Source organism: Falco rusticolus, chromosome Z, assembly GCF_015220075.1.
Source record: "Falco rusticolus isolate bFalRus1 chromosome Z, bFalRus1.pri, whole genome shotgun sequence".
NCBI lineage: Eukaryota > Metazoa > Chordata > Aves > Falconiformes > Falconidae > Falco > Falco rusticolus.
In genome coordinates, this window is record NC_051210.1 from 8,696,985 (window position 1) to 8,715,595 (window position 18,611).

Sequence of the window (18,611 nt, forward strand, 5' to 3'; positions counted from 1 at the left end):
GGCTGGGATGAAGTTAACTTTTGCCATAGAGGCCCATACAGCCCTGTGGTTTGTATTTGTGGTAGAACGGTATGGGCAACAGACAAGTGTTTTGGCTGTTGCTGAGCAGTGCTTGCACAACATCAAGGCTGCCTCTTGAATGGCTCTTCCCCAAAGGCCAGTAGGCTGGGGGTGGAAGGGAGGTTGGCATGGATTATATCGAGACAGCTGACCAAAGCTGACCAAAGGTATATTTCATACGATATGAAATCATGTTCAGCAATGAAAGCTAAGAGGAAGGAGGACAACTGGTCACGGGACATTTGTTATGAAGGCATTCATCTTCTGAAGCAACTGCTACATATACTGAAGCCCTGCTTCCCAGGAATTGGCTGAACATCACTTGCTACTGGGAAGTAGAGAATAAGGTGTTGTTTGGGTTGGGGTTTTTTTTTGCTTTGCTTCTGTGCACAGCCTTTACTGGTTTTCATTAATCTACCTTTATCTTTTCCTCTTATTTCCTCCCCCACCCTGCCTAAGAGGGAGAGTGAGAGATCAGCTCTGTGGGGCCCCTGAAAGCCCGCTGAGGTCAACCACTAGTTTCAGCAGTACCAGAAAGCAGAGGGAGAGATTTCATTCCCTTCCATTGCCTTGTCTTCAGCTACCGCCCCTTCCTAAGCACTCCTACCAAACTAAACAGGCTGGTTTAGCAAGATGTAGCATGGTCTTTGGTGTTGCCCAAAGGCCAGCAACTAGTCTTAATCATAAAATACCCTACATCTCCCAAAATCAGGGTCTTCTACATTCGTACACTGCAACTGAACCTCTAGCTTCACACCATCTCCCTACAAACAGGATTCACCTGTTCTTGCATTATGTGATAGAGTGGGGCTTTTTGTTAATTTTGTTATTTTCATTGTTGTGTTTTTTTTTTTTTTTAAAAAAAAAACAAACCTGCTTCATTAATTAAGTGGTAACACAACTCTACCAGGGAAAAGTCCTTGGGAGTACTCTCTATACATAAACTTGTCAAGTTTTAGGAAGTCATCAAACATATATTCATAGAAATGCTGCTTCATCTGAAACCTATTTGTTGGGTCCAAATTACAGCTTAGTTGTTGACATTTTCCATTGATCTGTTTCTCTACCATTTTTGCACTTTACATGAGCTAAGAAAACATACCTAATATACAAAGTCAATAATTAATTGTTCAACTAATTACTGTGATGTCAAATCAATTAATCGTGTTAGCTCAGCTGCAATGCCATTAACACAAAGCTAAAATCATCCAGTTATTAAAGCTAACTCATCATAAAGATAACATTAAAATTGATATACACAGATTTTCCGGTACCTACTCCTTTCTCTGTTGTCGTGTTTACCCTTCTGCTCCTAAGATGTGACATCAGTTTGGGCATGTCAGATCAGCTGAAAATGACTCCTCGGCATCCTAAGTCCTTTGCTAGGAGGAGTATGATACCAGGGTGGAGGGGGTTCTTCCTTCTCACTCCTGAGTCCACATGAATTATCTTTGCATGGTTACTGACACAATTCTCCTAGTTGATCTTTAGTGATTCACAGTTCCATCTAATATCCAGATTTTCTTTATCTGATAAACTACCATTTGCCATGTATGTGGTTTTTGTTCTCGCTGTTATCCGGAAAACTAGCTTTGCCTCCTTTCCAAGACTGGTAGTTGATCATTGGTGAGTTGTCTGTAGCATAGGCCTTTGATATCCTCCTACACCCACAGCTGCAAGGCCTTTGCTATCATGTGAGGCCTGTAACTCTTCTATAATGCATTCTTATTGCAGTATCACAAACAGTTCATTGTACACCGAATAACTAACAACCTGTGGTTATTATTATCAACTTTTGATAAAGTTATATAACACAACTGTACACGGCTAAGCAAAACCTAAACCAAATTTAGTCATCTGATTGTTAAGCAATTTCTGCTTCAACTAAACAAGCTGAAAGAAAGCACCAAGTAGGTGACATAAGAGAAAGCCTGACAAATCCCCTCAGCACAAACACTATGACCTATTACCAGTATGACAAAACCATGTTCACTGGGCTACATGGCTTTACACTCTACAGTTTAACAGGAGCTAATGGTCCCCTTAAATCTTGATGCAAGATTTGAACTTCCTGGTTTTCTGAGCTAGAAATGAGATTAAAATCCAGTCTGAGACTGACAGTCCTCGAGTAAGAAAAACAATTTGCAGTACAAAACCTTTTTTTCCTTTCCATTTCACTGAGAAAAAAAAAGCGTAATAAATCAGTCTTGCTTTGGATTTCTCTTGATCTGTCAATGAAGCAATTGACAGAAGTATAAATACAGGTAGGAAATGGGCAGTTGCCTCTGTATTCAGGTCTTCATTAACAAAATGACTCAGATTTATTCAATTTTTAGAAATACCCCTCTAGCTGTTGGTGGGAACTATGTATGTTTATTTAGGGGGAAAATTCTTCCTGAATTCTGATTACATTAAAATTCATGAGTAAATGTATTAAACACATTTCCTATATGCACAAAGCATCAGATAAATCAGTGCTTAACTGCCTGAATCACCAAGAAAATAGCCAACATTCATTATGATTATTCAATCTATATTTTTATATTAGCTGCACAGTTGGGAAACATTTCTAACAGTATGACTCAAAAACTGATTCAAACAAATTAAGCAGATCTCTACATTGTAGAAATATCACTGTATGAGAAGAATGACACGGTCCCCTATTTCCTATAATACTGAATTCAAGTATGAAAAAATGTCAAGCTAGTAGCCTTGCTGACTTGTTTTTTCTTTTCTACAGGAATAATATTTAAACATCTTTTAATAATCTTTAAAAGGATCTGCACGACCTGTGTGCCTCAAAATCCGAGCCTACAGCAACCAGATATAGAGGAATGAGAGAATTTTCAGTCTTCAGCACCACTGAAGTCAAGAGGAGTCCTTTCACTGAAGAAAATGAGCAGAGCTCTGGCTGTCCATTGTACTCCTCTCTGGTGAGTTTTTCATGCAGACTGTCAACAGTGCCACATGTAGTGGTGAAACAACTGCGCTTTCAATATGAGGAAGTGGGTGCACAATTTCTGCCCTGATTTACGGTCAGTTCTGTAGCATTTAGTGCCCTCTTGAAACAAACGCAGATCTTTCATGACAAAACTCTAAGTACTTCGAGGCTGAATCCCCAGTCACAACAAATGAAAGAATACATTGCCATGGTGAGTTGCCTTTCGTTCCTTCTCACAGACCATCATTTATGGATTACATCCCTATGGAAAACAAGAGTCAGGCTGAAAAACCTCACACAATAGAGCTACTTGATGTTGCTTACGATGTCATTTTGATCAGTTCAGATAGCCCAAACTATAAATCAAAACTGTACACATTTATTCATTTTGAGACCAGATCCAAATGCTATTGAAGTGAACAGCATCCTGTTAACAGCAGCTTCCTGTGTTTGCTCAGCCGTATATTTACTAATATTTATGGGCTTCAAGAGGTTTTCACAAGAGACTTTGTGAATAACTGAAAATTGATGTGTCTACTAACTTTACATGGCTTTGCAAAGTCTTTCTACAAGCACATGTTCTTGTTCTGGTAGCTGCCTGCAAGAATTAAGTTAAAGTTGACATAACAATGACAGAAAAGTCAGATTCTGATACTCCCTGTGTTGTTGAGAATCTCTTACTCCAATGTGTTAATTCGGAGTTGAAATGTCCTTTAACCACAAATAAAGCATGAAGGACTTGATTCAAATGATATTCAACTGAAAATGCATGTCGGAGTAACGCTATACATCTTGAAACTGCACAAAACTAAGATTTGCACATTGTAATAACTGTCACAATTTTTTTTTCTAGAAAGTAGACAGCTATCTCAGGAGATAAACCTTTCAATAAACATGTAACAGAGGTGACAGACATGCAAGTTAGAATTGGCTTATCACTAAATTTCTCCTCAGCCCTGTGAAAAGGGCCCAAACACAACCACAGACTGGGGTACATTCTTTGTGGCCTGGGGCAAAAAGAGGGGTTCTCATTTGTGGCTACAACTACAGGGTCTCAGAACATTGTGCTAAACAGTCTCCTGGCATGGGTTCGCCTGTCACAGAGAAATATCTGCCTACATTTTGTACTTTAACATCACCTAAGTGCACATGCATATCATGCTGATAAGCACACTCTGTTCAAAAGAATTTACAGTAAATTATGTTCTGATTTTGATTGCTGGTTCTTGTGTAATTAGCAACACAATCTCCAGTTTAATATATTGTTTGAATGAATGACAAAGACAAATAGCATCAGAACCTATCACAAGGTTACGTGCTCCAGCTGTAAGACAATATCCTAACCGTGTATACCTTTGTGTGCATTCCTTTGCAGGAAAATCTCCATCAGCTCAATTACCTCACATATATGCAGAAGAGTTTTGGCAGGATCAAAATCTGAATTTAACTGTTGTAGATTGGTTTGTGTTGTTTGCTAATGACTGTGGTGTATGTAGCATTACAATCTGCTGTGCCATTGTACACAGCTTTATCAAGAAACTTTTTAAAGGATGAACGTAAGCAAATTAGAATGTTGTTGAATAGTTAATCTATTCATTAAGGATATTCTTACATTATCACTTTGTAAATCAAAATGATTGTACTCAAAGTTGTCAATCAAGACTGATCACCCATTAGTCCCAATTCAGAAGCACAAAAGAGTATTTGGCTTCTGTTCTGCAGCATCATTGTCCACATTGTTCACATTTTTCACATTGTTCACATTATATAGATATAGATATAGATATAGATATATAGATATATAGATATAATGTTTACTAACACACATGCAGAAGAACTAAGATTCAGCTCCAGAAGTATAGCAATCCCATTTTACTCACGCAAATGACTGAGACAACTTTGCAAGAAAGACAAATAGTCATGTTTTTAAGATGGGAAATGAAAACAGGAACAGTTTGATCCAGTTTGGACTAGAATTCAAGCCTCCTAAGTACAAAGCCAATAGCGCTCTTAACCAGACCATACTGTCTACTTTAAAGTATGGCAGACACAACTAAAGCAAGTCACCTGCTCTCAGGATCATCCTCAAGTGTCCATCTGGGGTCTGCACTCCAAGTGCAGCCTACAGTGCTCCAGACTCTGCCAGCACAGTTCAGACAGTGAATCTACAGCCAAGGAAGCCACACTGGTACAAACAGTGTTATATTCATAGACACATTCCCTATAACTAAGTCTTCACCATCTGTTCCAGCCTGTAAATGCAACAAAAATGAACATATTTCACAACTCAATTATGTTGTAAATTGTAAAATACAAGTAATTTAACTGCACGTCTTTTATTCAATAGAGCCAATGTGCCTTCCTTTACAAATGTTAGAAACACAAATCGTGAAAGCACTCTTCTTCCCCAATAGTTATGTAAGAAACCCTTATTTTTTATCTCTTTTCAAGACTTAATGAAAATTTAAGGATGTGCTCATAAAAGAATCTTTTCTCCTGCTGCCTAAGTTCCACGCGCTGCAATACGAGATGTGTTATTCACTGTGCTTCTATTTTCCAAGCCCCTAACAAAAGTCAGTATGCAACAACCTAACACAATATACACCAAACTGGATGTCAGACCCCTGGGGGGTAAGCACTTAAAGGACATGATGTTCTCTTAAAAATCTCTGTAATGTCTGTAACACCATTTTAAAAACATTGATTCAGCAGCTGATGCATTGAAACATCTCAACATGTTCACCAATATTGCCCCATGGTCTGCTCATCTGTATTTACCCTGTATATTCTTTGTATCGCAAACAAAATGCCTTTCTGTGCTTTTGTGCCACCTCTCAAAACTGGCTCTCTTCCACAACCAGGTGTACAGGCAGAACTGCACAAAAAGAAACAGCAAATACTGGTCCAATCTTACTAATTCAGTAATTAATTCTCCATCCCTGTCATATAGTATTAAGGAGACATTACCCAAAGAACATACACAAAGAACTCTCTGATCTGGGGACTGCTCAAATAAGCTGTGCAAGTGGTTGGCCCCTAAGCTAGATGTCAGGAGGCAGTTTTACACCAGCAACCCTGGGCTAGGACCCTAGATCAGGAACAGTGTTCCATAAGAGACAGCAACAGCTGGAGGTCCCATTCCACTCTATGCACAGAGGATTAAGCACTCAACTCTTGACCCTGTGTGTATCTCCTGCCATTACAGCTTCATTTATGTAGAGGAAAAATCTATTTACTCAGGAAAAAGCTCATGAACTATAGAAATGTAAGTTGCAGACAGTTATGTACACAAACATTTTTATTGACACAATAAACACATAATGAGGCAATTGCAGAGATCATGCCAGAGTGCCAGATCTAACCTTTTTAAAGGTAAGCTTAAGATGTTTCTGTCAAATAGAAACGAGTTATTTTGTATAATGTGATGTTATGTGTACCTAACCCACACAACCATTTACAAAACTTTCATCCTGTTGGATAATTGAAATGATTACAACAGTGCCATCGCAGTCTTTTATGAAGCAATGAGCCAGTTGTCAAGCAGAAAAACTACAAGGCCAAAGGGAAGGAACAAGTTTGTATTGATGCGATACCATGTGAACTACTCAGCTTGAGTGTTTGAGTAAACATATGTATTTATTTCTTTGCTTGTTTAAAAGTGAATAGTTGTTTGTGCACTGAATGCAAAATCAGGAAGTACAAGGTTGTACTGGTTTTGACTGGGGTGGAGTTGTAATTTCTTCATAGTAGCTTGTTTGGGGCTAGCAGCTATATGGTGCAGGGGTACACATGTACCAGCTGCTGGCCAGGATTAAGCTAGAAGACAGGGAGACTGAATTTATTCTTATATTATATATATAATATAAATCATATATATATATTATGTATCATTTATAAATTATAAATTATATAGGACAGGAATTATTATGCTAGCATGGCAAAGCACGCTTCCCTAGGAAAGGCAACCTGGGATGGAGAAAAGTTTCAACTGCAGATTCCACTTTCATTTGGTCAGTAGTGTAATAAATAAACTAGTAAAGGGAAAAGTCCCATCAAGTGGCCACTACAACCACTCTCCTGAGAAAATTCTCCACCACTTTTAAGTTATGAGAAAAATAGTTCTGGATTATTCAGAAAAAGAACGTTTCCATACCTCTGTCATAAATAATTAAAAGTTAAAGTTACAAAGAGATTATACCCAGGCATTTAAATCCTGCTATGTGATACACCGATGAGGAATGTCGGACTTAGCTGAAAAGCACTTTTTTACATCTAATTGCTGCCAGATGATGATTGTCTAGGCTGCACGCATTCTGCAAAAAGCTACTCTCAAGCACGTGCTTAAACTGAGAAACACCAAGTGTAAGTGCTCAGAAGGAAATACTTCTCATTTACTCCCTTGGTGTAGAAAGAAACCTTTTATGCTTGCCTTTTGGATTAAAAAGTATGTTGTGATATAAGAGGTATGACTAATATTTGCCTCTGTTTTTGAGGTAATCACAGGCAAACCACAGGGAAACCACTTCCTCCTTTGATGCTTGAGTTCATCTTTGAGTAAGCGGAAAATTGGAAAGGTTTCTTTGTTCATCCCCACCACAATCCTTCTCCATCCCTATAGTGTGGTTTTATAATACAGTTTTTTAAACAGGGAAGTCAATCAAAAGATGTCATTGTAGAACGTTGCCATATTAAAACCATGCTGAAATTCAGGTCCCTTTTAGGGTAGGATGAATGACAGAATTCATCAATGTACTTTTTTGATAATACAACATACCTTAAAACCTAAAAACGATTATGTAAGTTGTGCTAGTATATTCATGAGAAATGTTTTGGAATTTTGAAATTAACAAGAAATGTTTTGAAAACTGTCAGCTGCTTAAGAAAACAATCTTTTAATTTCAGGCAACCAAATTTATATGATGTGTATATTTACTTGAGCTCACTAATTGACAGTAGTCCATTTTACTAATTGACAGTAGTTAATTAGCCTGAACCCACCAGGCATTTCTCACAGTATAAAATTCATCATGAGCATTAATTTTAACGGCACGGGATTCAAAGCACATGCTTTTCATCTTCTGGACCCAGCCTGCATTAATGCTATTAACGAAGTTGGCGTTTTTCAGATTAGATATAAACCTGGGCGTTCTGAGTGCTGATGGCTCTCTTAAATTTCATGGTACTCTGGAACCTTGGACAATTCCACTTCAAAGAGCTGTTTTTGACTAATCTAACTTTTTGCTTTGCTGAAAGAATGTCCTTTATGGACATGCTTGGAACCGGCTTGAGGGACTTTTGTGGCCTTCAGGTTATAGGATGGGCCACTGTGATTCACCTACTCCTTGAACTGCTGCTTGTTTTTGAACAGTTGCCATGTTTCACAGCAGGAGTAGCTGCCTTTCAAAGAATGATGACCCAAGCTTTTTAGGTACAATTCTGGTGCTTATCGGACACCTGATTTATTTTCCTTTCTTTCACTTTGTTACTAATTGCTAAAGAAACCTTCAGTTTCTCCTGATAATATACTTGTAAATTTTTAGATGCAGTTATTAGTTTGCCGTTACTTTGTCAGCTGACAGACATTCTCAGATATATTCTTGTCTCACTACTTACTGAGGCTCATTTCATCATGTCTACACAACTTTCAAATTAAAAGACCGGTTTTTACTTTCCACCCTATTTCTACAATAGTATTTTAGTTTATTTATCTTTCATCTATGAAGTTAAATGTCACATCTCTCAGTTATCATTTAATAAATTGCTATACTCTATATGAAAACCTCAAATGTCAGCTCTAAACTATAATGATTTTAGCATATTGAGCAATGGTGGTAAAACAAACATTCAGCGAACAGAAATGCTGAAAGATTTTTAAATAACCTTCACAAATATTTTGCCTGCATCTTTGTTAACTAAAATAATGTGTAACTATAATACTATTTTGATCGGGTTTACCCAAGCTGTTTGAATTGGGCAAGTCACTACAAAGACATTTACTTCAAAGTCAACATTTTTAATTCTTAATTTTCCTGCAGGCTGTGACATTTATAACCAGACATGGTTGCTTGATGGTGGGAAAAGTGTGTATATAATTGCAATTTTCTGTAAACATTTCACCAGGCAAATATATCAGTAAAGAGGATGACTGAAGCAGGAATTTAAAATAAAATACAGTCTTCACAGATATTTAATTTCAAATAATTATCAGATTCACCTGATCTTACTTGTGTGATCATGACTAAGTAAGCATGAATTTTAGCTGCCCACATCTATCAGTTCTGCCCCAGTAAACATACTTAGCATGCCCTAACAGCAAACTAACACATTAGCTTAACCAGTCACAGAGGTTATAAAGTCAAGAAACACATACAGAAAAGAGACACAAGGTTCACCTGACTCCTGTTCTTGAAAATGGATCAGTGCTAATTTAGTATACTTGCTTGGCTGGGATAGAGTTAATTTCCTTCATAGTAGGTTCTGTGATGCTATGTTTTGGATTTGTGACCAAAACGGTGTCGATAGTACACCAATGTTTTAGCCTTTGCCGAACAGCGCTTACGCAGTGCCAAGGTGTCTCACACTGCCCAGCCAGCGAGCAGGCTGAGGTGGGCAAGAATTTGTGAGGAGACGCAGCCAGGACATCTGACCCCAAATGACCAGAGGGGTATGCCATACCATATGACATCATGCTCAGCAATAAAAGCTGGGGTAGAAGGAGGAAGGAGGGCATTCTGCATTCTGGAATTTGTCTTCCCAAGTCACTGTCACGTGTGATGGAGCCCCACTTTCCTGGAGATGGCTGAGCACTTGCCTGCTGATGGGAAGCTGTGAATGAATTCCTTGTTTCTTTTTGCTTGTGTGCATGTCTTTTGCTTTACCTATTAAACTGTGCCTATCTTGACATGAGTTTTCCTGGTTTTACCCTTCTGGTTCTCCTCTCCACCCCAACAACAGGGAGTGACGGAGCGGCTGGGTGGGGCTGAGCTGCCTACCATGGTTCAACCAGCACACAGAGACTCTGGGAAATGTACATTATCACTCCTTTGCATCATCTCTCTCAGATTAGTGTCCACAGAATTGTTAGAAATATAAGCTGAAGATCTCACCCAAAACATCTCACAGCCTAGTCAGTGACCAAAATCCTGGATTATTACTTCAGTGAAATGGAAGCAACACGATGTTGAAGAAACTAAACTATTCTTTTTTTTTTTTTTTTATCTTTTCTAGCAGATTTATTTTCTAGCACATAAGAGCTTAACAAATATGACGATTTGTGAAAAGCATCCAAAAATCCAAACAGCACTCCTTAATGGATTACATGCTTACTAAACACATGCCGACCAGCAATCCTCTCTGTGTGCAGTGGAATCATTGAATAGATTCTCCAGAAAGATGTACTGAAACATACAGAAGACAGGGAGGTGATTAAAGATGGACAACATGGCTTCACCACTGGCAAATCGTACCTGACTAACTTATTGGCCTTCTACAATGGAGCAACTGCATAGGTGGAAAAGAGAAAAGCTACGGATGTCATCTACCTAGACTTTTGTAAGGCCACTGTCACAGTCCCCAACAATATTCTTGCAGCCAGATTGGAGAGAGATGCTTAAACAGATAGATGAGGATTGGTTGAATGGCCACAACAAAAGACACAGCAGTAAATGGCTTAATGTCTAAGTGGAAATCAGTAACATGATCTATGATTCTAGCAGGAAGGAATAGGAAAAGAAGGAGCACCCAGGACTTATCAGAAGAGGTTAGAAGGAACCACTCTCTTAAGGCATGAAACATTGATTTAGAAATTGATCTACCTTTTTATCCTCAGCTTTCAAAATCACAGAATTTCTGAAAGTTTGGGATTTACACTTGTAAATAGTTGTAATATCAGTATATGAAATCCAGTCTCTCGCATTCTGTAGAGGTAACTGCCTTCATCTGGTACAGGACCTCCCTTAAAACATCTAAATTTTTACTGCTGGATGTTGAAAACCTGGATTCCATGAGCTCCTAAATGAATGCAGGTTATCTTTTACCAGCTCAACAGAGGAAAATTAAACCATAAAAAAACCCTGCGTAGTTCATTGTTCTGCTGTTAGATGGCTTCCAGCTGATCCTAAAAGCAGAAGTTCATAACTAGATTTTACTTGCTCTGGGACTACAAGTTCTACCATTTGCAAAACAGATAGGTGTCTTTTTGTGCACATAAATGTTTTACAAAATAAATTTTAACTATTTACATCAAAATCGGCCAAAGCAAATATTGATAAACACAGACAATAGATAGCTATAAGGCTTCTAAGCAGGAAGAAATGAGAATTAAGTGTGACTGGGCACCAAGGTGAGGATGACTGTTCTGTAGTTTCCTGGGTCTTCCTTTCATGCTTTTTAAAAATCGGGGTTAGGATTCCCCTTTTGGCAGGACTACAATGGCTTCTCAAATATGATGGATAGTGGGTTTAGCCTCTTCAACTGCTCTCAGGACCCATGTCAGCAGATCCCGTGGACTTGTGCACCTTCATATTTCTTAGATGGTCTTGAACCAGGTCTTCTCCTACAGCGGGCAGTTCTTCAATCTCACAGTCCCTGCCTTTGCCTTCTGTGACTTATGCGGTGTGGCTGAAGCACTTGCTGGTGAAGACTGAGGCAAAAAAGTCACTGACTACGTCAGCTTTCTCCATTCACAATTTCGTATTTTTCCTTCCCTACAACTGGGGACCACCAACGCAACAGCTGGCCAGGAGCACGAGCTACCAGAAGGGTGGCAAGCTTGGTAAGCGGAGAGGGACCCGGCACTGTGGGCGAGTGCCAGCGGGAGTGGATGGGGCTGGAGCAAAGTGCCCCTTTAGGCTTCTGCCTGCAGGTGGGGGGCACGACCCAGCAGGCTGGGAGACTTTGGCCCAGGGCTGCCCACCGAGCGCCCAGCTCCTCCCTGCAGATCCTGGCACTGCACAGGGAAAGGCAGCCAGCTGCGGGAGGCGTTATTCAGGCACGGGCAGTGGTCCACGCAGATTGGTCCCACCACGCTCCCCCTCGCAGGGGACCTGTGAGAGGTGGCAGGAGCGGGGGTGGGAAACACAGCCACAGGCGCGGGTTGCAGGGGACCAAGCTAGAGCCACACAGGAATGTAAAAGGTGAAAACAAGAAATGGTATTCTCTTTTCTCTCCTGATGCTGTGTGCCTGTGGGGGCGGAAGGCCCGCTGTGACATCACCGTGTTCTGGAAGCTGGCGTCACCCAGCGTCACCCATTGTGACATCCGCCAGCCATGGTCTGTGACCTCACATCCCTCACTGCTTATCTTCGGGCACTGGCAGAGCCTGGGCCAGTCTGGCTCGTGCCTGGCCTCCTGCCGAGCGTGCCTGCGAGGTCTGAAGGAGGAGTGAGGCTTCTCCTGGTGCTGGGTGGTGCTTCGGGGGTTGCTGCCGGCAGCTCTCGGTGTCCATCCCAGAGCCATCGCCTGTGTTTCCCCGGCCCTGCCTGGATCAGGCAGCCGGGCACCGCGGGCTGTGCTTGCAGCAGCACAGGTGAGCCCTGTGGGGAACCGTCCCCCGGGGTGGCCGTGGGGCAGGTGACAGGACTTGGGGACTTGGGGAGCCGGGAGGGTGTCCTCCTTGAGGAGCCTGGCCATTTCCTTCACCCCTCCCTTCCCCGAGGCAGCAGCTGAGCGTGGACTCTCTCCATTCTGCAGCTGTGACACCAGTGAGGGGGAGCAGCTCCTCACCCCCGGCTCTCCCCAGCCTGCTGCAACAAGCAGACATGGCCAAGGAGACAGAGTGGAGCTGCCCCATCTGCCAGGAGGCTGAAAAGGAGGTCGCTTATGCGATGCCCTGTAACCACCGGTTCTGCCTGGGCTGCATCGTGCGCTGGGGAAAGAGGAACACGTCGTGCCCCCTTTGCAGAAGACTGATGGAGATTGTCAAGTTTTCTGTGCGGGCAGAAGACGACTGCCTAGAGTGTGCCATCACAGCCTTCAACAAGTTGCCAGATGCCAGCAGCCAGGCAGGTGGAGCTCCCGACCGCCTGGCTGAAAACAGCCGCCCTCGCCCCATGGTGTCCCCTCCGTCCTCTCCACAGAGGATGCCGTCCCCAGCTGAGCAGGGAGCTGCGGGGACAGAGGCTGTGGGTGGCCTCCTGCCCCAGGTCTGGGCAGAACTTTTCCAAAGACAAGAGCACCTCCTGGATCCCCTGCGGCCCTGGCTGCACCACGAGCTGGCAGAGATATTTGGGGCCCGATGGTGGCTGGCAATGTATGCAGAGGCATTCATCCTGCTCTGCCTCTGCCTCTGCGGTCCGGTTCAGGAGATTATGGTCCAGATACTGCAGGACATCCTCGAGGAATATACAGCACGGTTGGTTGACAGCATCATCCATATCATTGTGGAGGGGTGCAGCGAGCAGGCCCAGAGGCTGCTGCACTCCCATGCTGTGGGGGACAGGGACAACAGGCCTGTGGCCAGTTCCAGCCCCTCCAGCTCCAGCTCCACCAGCTCCAGCCGCACCGCCTCCCACGAGGGGACTCTCAGCTCCAGCCTGGCCTCCTCCAGCAGCCCTGCACGCTCCCCCAGCCAGGAGGAAGCCGGCACGTCAGAGGCCGCCCTCCACAGGGGTCTCGGCCACCGCTCACCTGCGCCCGTCCCTGCAGAGCAGGAGCAGCCCCAGGAGGAGCCGGGGCAGGCACAGGTGGTGGCTGGTCCCTCTGCCCAGGGCAGCCGCCGCAGCCCCTCGGATCCTGTCCGGGACAGGGAGGACCACTTGCCCAGGGGACCCCGGCGCCCCCCAAAGGGGAGGGCCACTGACGCCCTGGACTCTCCCCAGCCCTGCAAGAGGCGGCCCCGCCGGTGGCGCTAGCCAGTCTCCAGCAAGCCTTGTATTGTGAAAAAGAAAATAAATAACTATTTCTGTGACACAGGCTCTGAGCACTGCTTTCTCCTTCTTTTCATGCCTTTCCCAGACCCCATGTCCCACCATCGGTCAAGGCCCCCTGCAGCCCCTGGGCCATGCTGGCAGCACCTCCTCCCACAGGAAACCCTGCTGCAGCAATGACAGTGGAAGAGGTGCTGAAAAAGCACCAGGGTGATGCTTGTAGAGGAGGAACAACAGAAACAGTGACCAGGTTTTTCTCCAGCGAGAAGAGGAAAAATTTATGTGGAAATATCCTGGAATTTCTGAAAATAAAATTTGCTTTCAAATTATGCTGTGTTTTTTTTCAAGATTCAATTTTGAAATGCTGATACCCTTAATATGGATTTATTATTGGATTGCCCCAATATAATTTTCAAATTATTCTGGGTCTTACAGTGCTGCTGTAGTGTTACGCCTTGTGGAATGTTCATGAGGGAGAACTAACACCTCTACAAACGTTGTAATCGGTCTGACAGGTGTAGTCACTCATGTCATCCCCTGGTTAAGTATTTAAGCAGTTTCCAAACAAATTCAATTAGAAATTTTCATTTTGAGAGGAACATGCAGTATTGATGCTGATCAGATGTTAAAATCCTATAGAAATGATGTATAAACCATTCCAAATTTCTTCTCATTGTGGAAGTTCAACATAATCTATCCCTTGCACTGTTTGTTTTTTTTTGTTTTTTTGTCTTACACCCCATTAATCAGTTTGTGATATAAAACAGTTTTCTTTGTCTCAGAAATATTTTTTAAAAATCCCAAAACAAGAAAAATAAATAATTTAACTGATTCACTGTTCTACATCTGTGATCCAAAATTAAGCAGGAAATACACTCGGCTTAAAAGTTTGATCAAGATAATTGAAATGTGCTGTTGTTTTGCTCACATGCACAGGTTACTCTGTTGACAAGGAAGGTTTTAGTGCCCTCATTCACAAGCAGGGGAAAAAACTAACGTAAATATTTCTGCTAATTCAGATGCTTTAAATGAATATTGCAGTGCAAAGGTAAATTGTGCTAATAGTATAACTGTTGCAATAAGTGGTAATGTCAGCTTAATGGAAGTGGTGTAGGAAGGCATTAAGGACTAATTCATGTGCAGCACATCTCTTCCTGCCCATGGGACTAGAGCAGAGGTAGCTTTGGACTAAAGCGAACAAGGAACTGTGCTCAAAAAGAAAGCCTTAGGGCGAGATTTAGCTCATTTTGCTGGGATTGCTCTGGGACAGGAATTCAGGGACTCATCTGCTCAGTGCTGGAATGTTAGCACATACACTTTATTTTCCATGATTTAGCCTCACTCTGCCCACACCAAGAGGGAAATCCATCCTGTGGCCCACTTCAAACGTTCTACAAACAAAGGCAACAGTTGCTGAAACCTGTATTACTCATCAGCACAAGAGATGCTGAGCTTTCCCAGTAGGGATTAATCTTGAGAAAATCTAACTGTAAGGAAAGATACTTAGTTTGTGAATTTATTCATGCTCTATCTATTCTTCTGTGACTAGCTCGTTTTTACTTATGACACTCAGATGTTCATCTGAATCAGATATTCTGTTTTTAACTAAGGACGTTCCATATTACTCAGAGAGAGAATTTATTGTGACATTTCCAGGTTTATCCAGTCAGTCTTCTGCACCCTCACACTGAGGCAGAATTCCTCATTCGAGACTCTGTGAAAACTTTTTTAAAAGATTCTCTCAGAACATTTCAAATAACAGAAGCTGTCTCTTCATTTTCTCTGATGTAGGTAAATCAGTCAAGTTGAGATGATTTGGAAAACACTAAAGAGTGAAAAACATTACTATTTATTTATTTGATGGATATTTAATTAATTAATTTGTCTTGCAGTAAAAGGATAGATGAGTTTGGGTTTGTCCTGGTTTTGACTGAGACAGAGTTAATTTTCTTCCTAGTAGCTGGTGCTGTGTTCTGGTTTTGATTTAATATGAGAATAACGTTGATAACACACTGATGTTTTAGTTGCTGCTAAGTAGTGGTTATCCTGTGTCAAGGACTTTTCAGTTTCTCATGCTTTGCCACTGAGCAGGTGTGCAAGAAGTTGGGAAGGGACACAGCCAGGACAGCTGACCCAAACTAGCCAAAGGCATATTCCATACCACAGAATGTCACGCTTTGTATATAAACTGGGAGTTTGCTGGGGGCCACCAATTGCTGCTGGGGGACTGGCTGGGCATCGGTCAGTGGGTGGTGAGCAGCTGTGCTGTGCAACACTTGGGTTTCTTCCCTTAGCTTTTACTCCCCTCTCTCCATCTCTGCTCCGTTACAAATATTGCTGTTGTTGTTCTTATTACTATAATCATCATAATGATCATCATCATAACAAATTATATTACTAATATAATTATTATTGCTATTATTATTATTATTATTATATTTTATTTTATTTCTATTATTAAACTGTTTTTATCTCAGCCCACCAGTTTTACATTATTCCAGGTCACCTTTCCATCCCGCCAGGAGTGGGGAAGGGGTGGAGTGAGCAAGCAGCTGCACGGTGCTTAGCTTCTGGCAGGGGTTAAACCACCACAGGGTTAAAACAATAGACTAGGGCTTCAGAGAACGAGATTTTAGTACTGTCTTTGGTGTAGAAGTCGAGTTCTGACCTTGGGTTTTCAGTCTTTTCATCCGTGCATTTCAGTTCCCATCTGTTTACCTTTGGAAAAGCAAAGAATGAGGTCATGACTGCATGAGACGTTCTGTTACTATGGTAATGGATGCCACAAAAGAGCCTATTAATAAATATTTGAAAAATCTGCAGCCATCTCCTTACCATTGCCTCAATAAATCCTACCCCTCCCACTCCATATTATTTTGCATTAGTATTTTAAGGAAATGTATACACATTTCAAATGCTGGGCTTTATATAAGGCAATTGCATTGTCCATATACCCTAGCTCATGGGAGGAAAATAAAGGTTTTGTGCATTTTATTGAATATTATAGGCATGCCTTACTTGGACAGCAATATACAAACATAGCAATTACATATACTTGCCTTGTTTTTGTTTTGTTTTGTTTTTTAAGGAAGAAAAGGAAACCCTTATTTCCAAAATCTAACCCAATTTTTTGCTAACTCTATTGCCTTCAAAAGGATTATTCAAGCTAAGCAACATTTGCAGAAGCTGTATAACGAAGAAAAAGAGCATTGAAGCATGTGAGATACAAATTTCCTGATTTTCTTAGATTATTTCACACGGCTTTGTGCATTGAGGTTTGCATTGGATAGACAGTGATGAAACATCCGTAAGTCACTTTCAATGTCTATCTGGTAACAGGGCCCAGTGGTTGCAGTAAGCTGTGTCTGAAATAGTGGCATTTATTTGGTATTACCAAGCAACTATCCCCACTGCTAAGTTTGTTCAATAAATCTGTAGAACTCTGGCCATGTCACACTAACTTATATGGGCAGTTCAATGAAACCTGTCCTTTAGAGATTAATGCAAAACAAATACTGCTGTGTGCTTCAGTGAAGACACTGGCTAAATGATGTGTGTTGCTATTGGTATAAATCTGGCCATTCAGGCAATGAGAAATTATGTTAAAGCCACCTCAGGTAACATTGCAACAAGCACAGTGGGTGCACCTCAGCTTGGCTTTTTGAAGTGTAACAGCTGCAAAATATTCAATTTATCTCAAAATAGCCTGGTATTAAAATTACATCTTCATGTCAGAGCTATAGAATGGGATCTAGTTGAGTATCATTATTGTTTAAGGACATTCAGTGTTCCCAGTACTATGCAACCAAACATACATTTACATAAGCATAAGACAATAAATCAGTTGATCAATGACAACTCCTTTAGGGTTGCTTGGAGAAGAATTGCTAGCGTTCTAAAATACCTTTACTAAAAACTTCATAACTGTGAACAATAACATGGGCTGGTTTGATTATAGAAAAAAGCTAACAAATACTTTAATTTCCCACTAGATCCTGTAATCTTCATAAGCAATTAAAAATAATGAAGAATTTATTATTATTATTTTCAATTATGGACACTGCTTTATCATGTCTTTTCTATTACATCCAGATTTGGCAAAAGCTGGGGAAAAAATTGAAAGTGTACCTACAACTTTGCAGGTTTTAGGTCTGTGCATCTCATTTGGAGATCTGCGCTTCTCATTTGGAGATCTGCAGTCCTCTTAACAGATTTGCATAAAAAAAACCTGGACATGTTTAGATCACTAGTCAACATATGTTTTATTTGATAATGAAAAAATAAGAAACAAATATTTTCAGTTCTGAATTTCCACATTAGGAAGGAAAAGTCACCAAACCGTTTTTTTTCCCTATAAGATTTCTGGTCAAACAACATCAAATACTTCAGATAGAGATCAAGTTCCTTCTCATTTCAGTGAAGTTTGATACTGTCTCATGTTAGGTCTGAAATCTCTGGAGGCGAACCTCTTCACTGACATCAGTTGTGTTTCTTTTCTAAGACACAGAAGTGCTGTGGTCAGTGGGTAATCTCTTGGATGACAGAGTTAAAAAGCATAGCCAACCTGAAAACCCAGAGTCCACTTCCACTACTAGTTGATGACGAGTAGCAGACAGAAACCCAGGACTTTCCCAATAAAATGGGAAAACATTCAAATATACTTTGCAATTTGGTCATCATCTTACTTTTCAGAAGTTTATTTATCCACCACCTAGAGGTAAAAGTGTCATAGATCTAGATTCAAC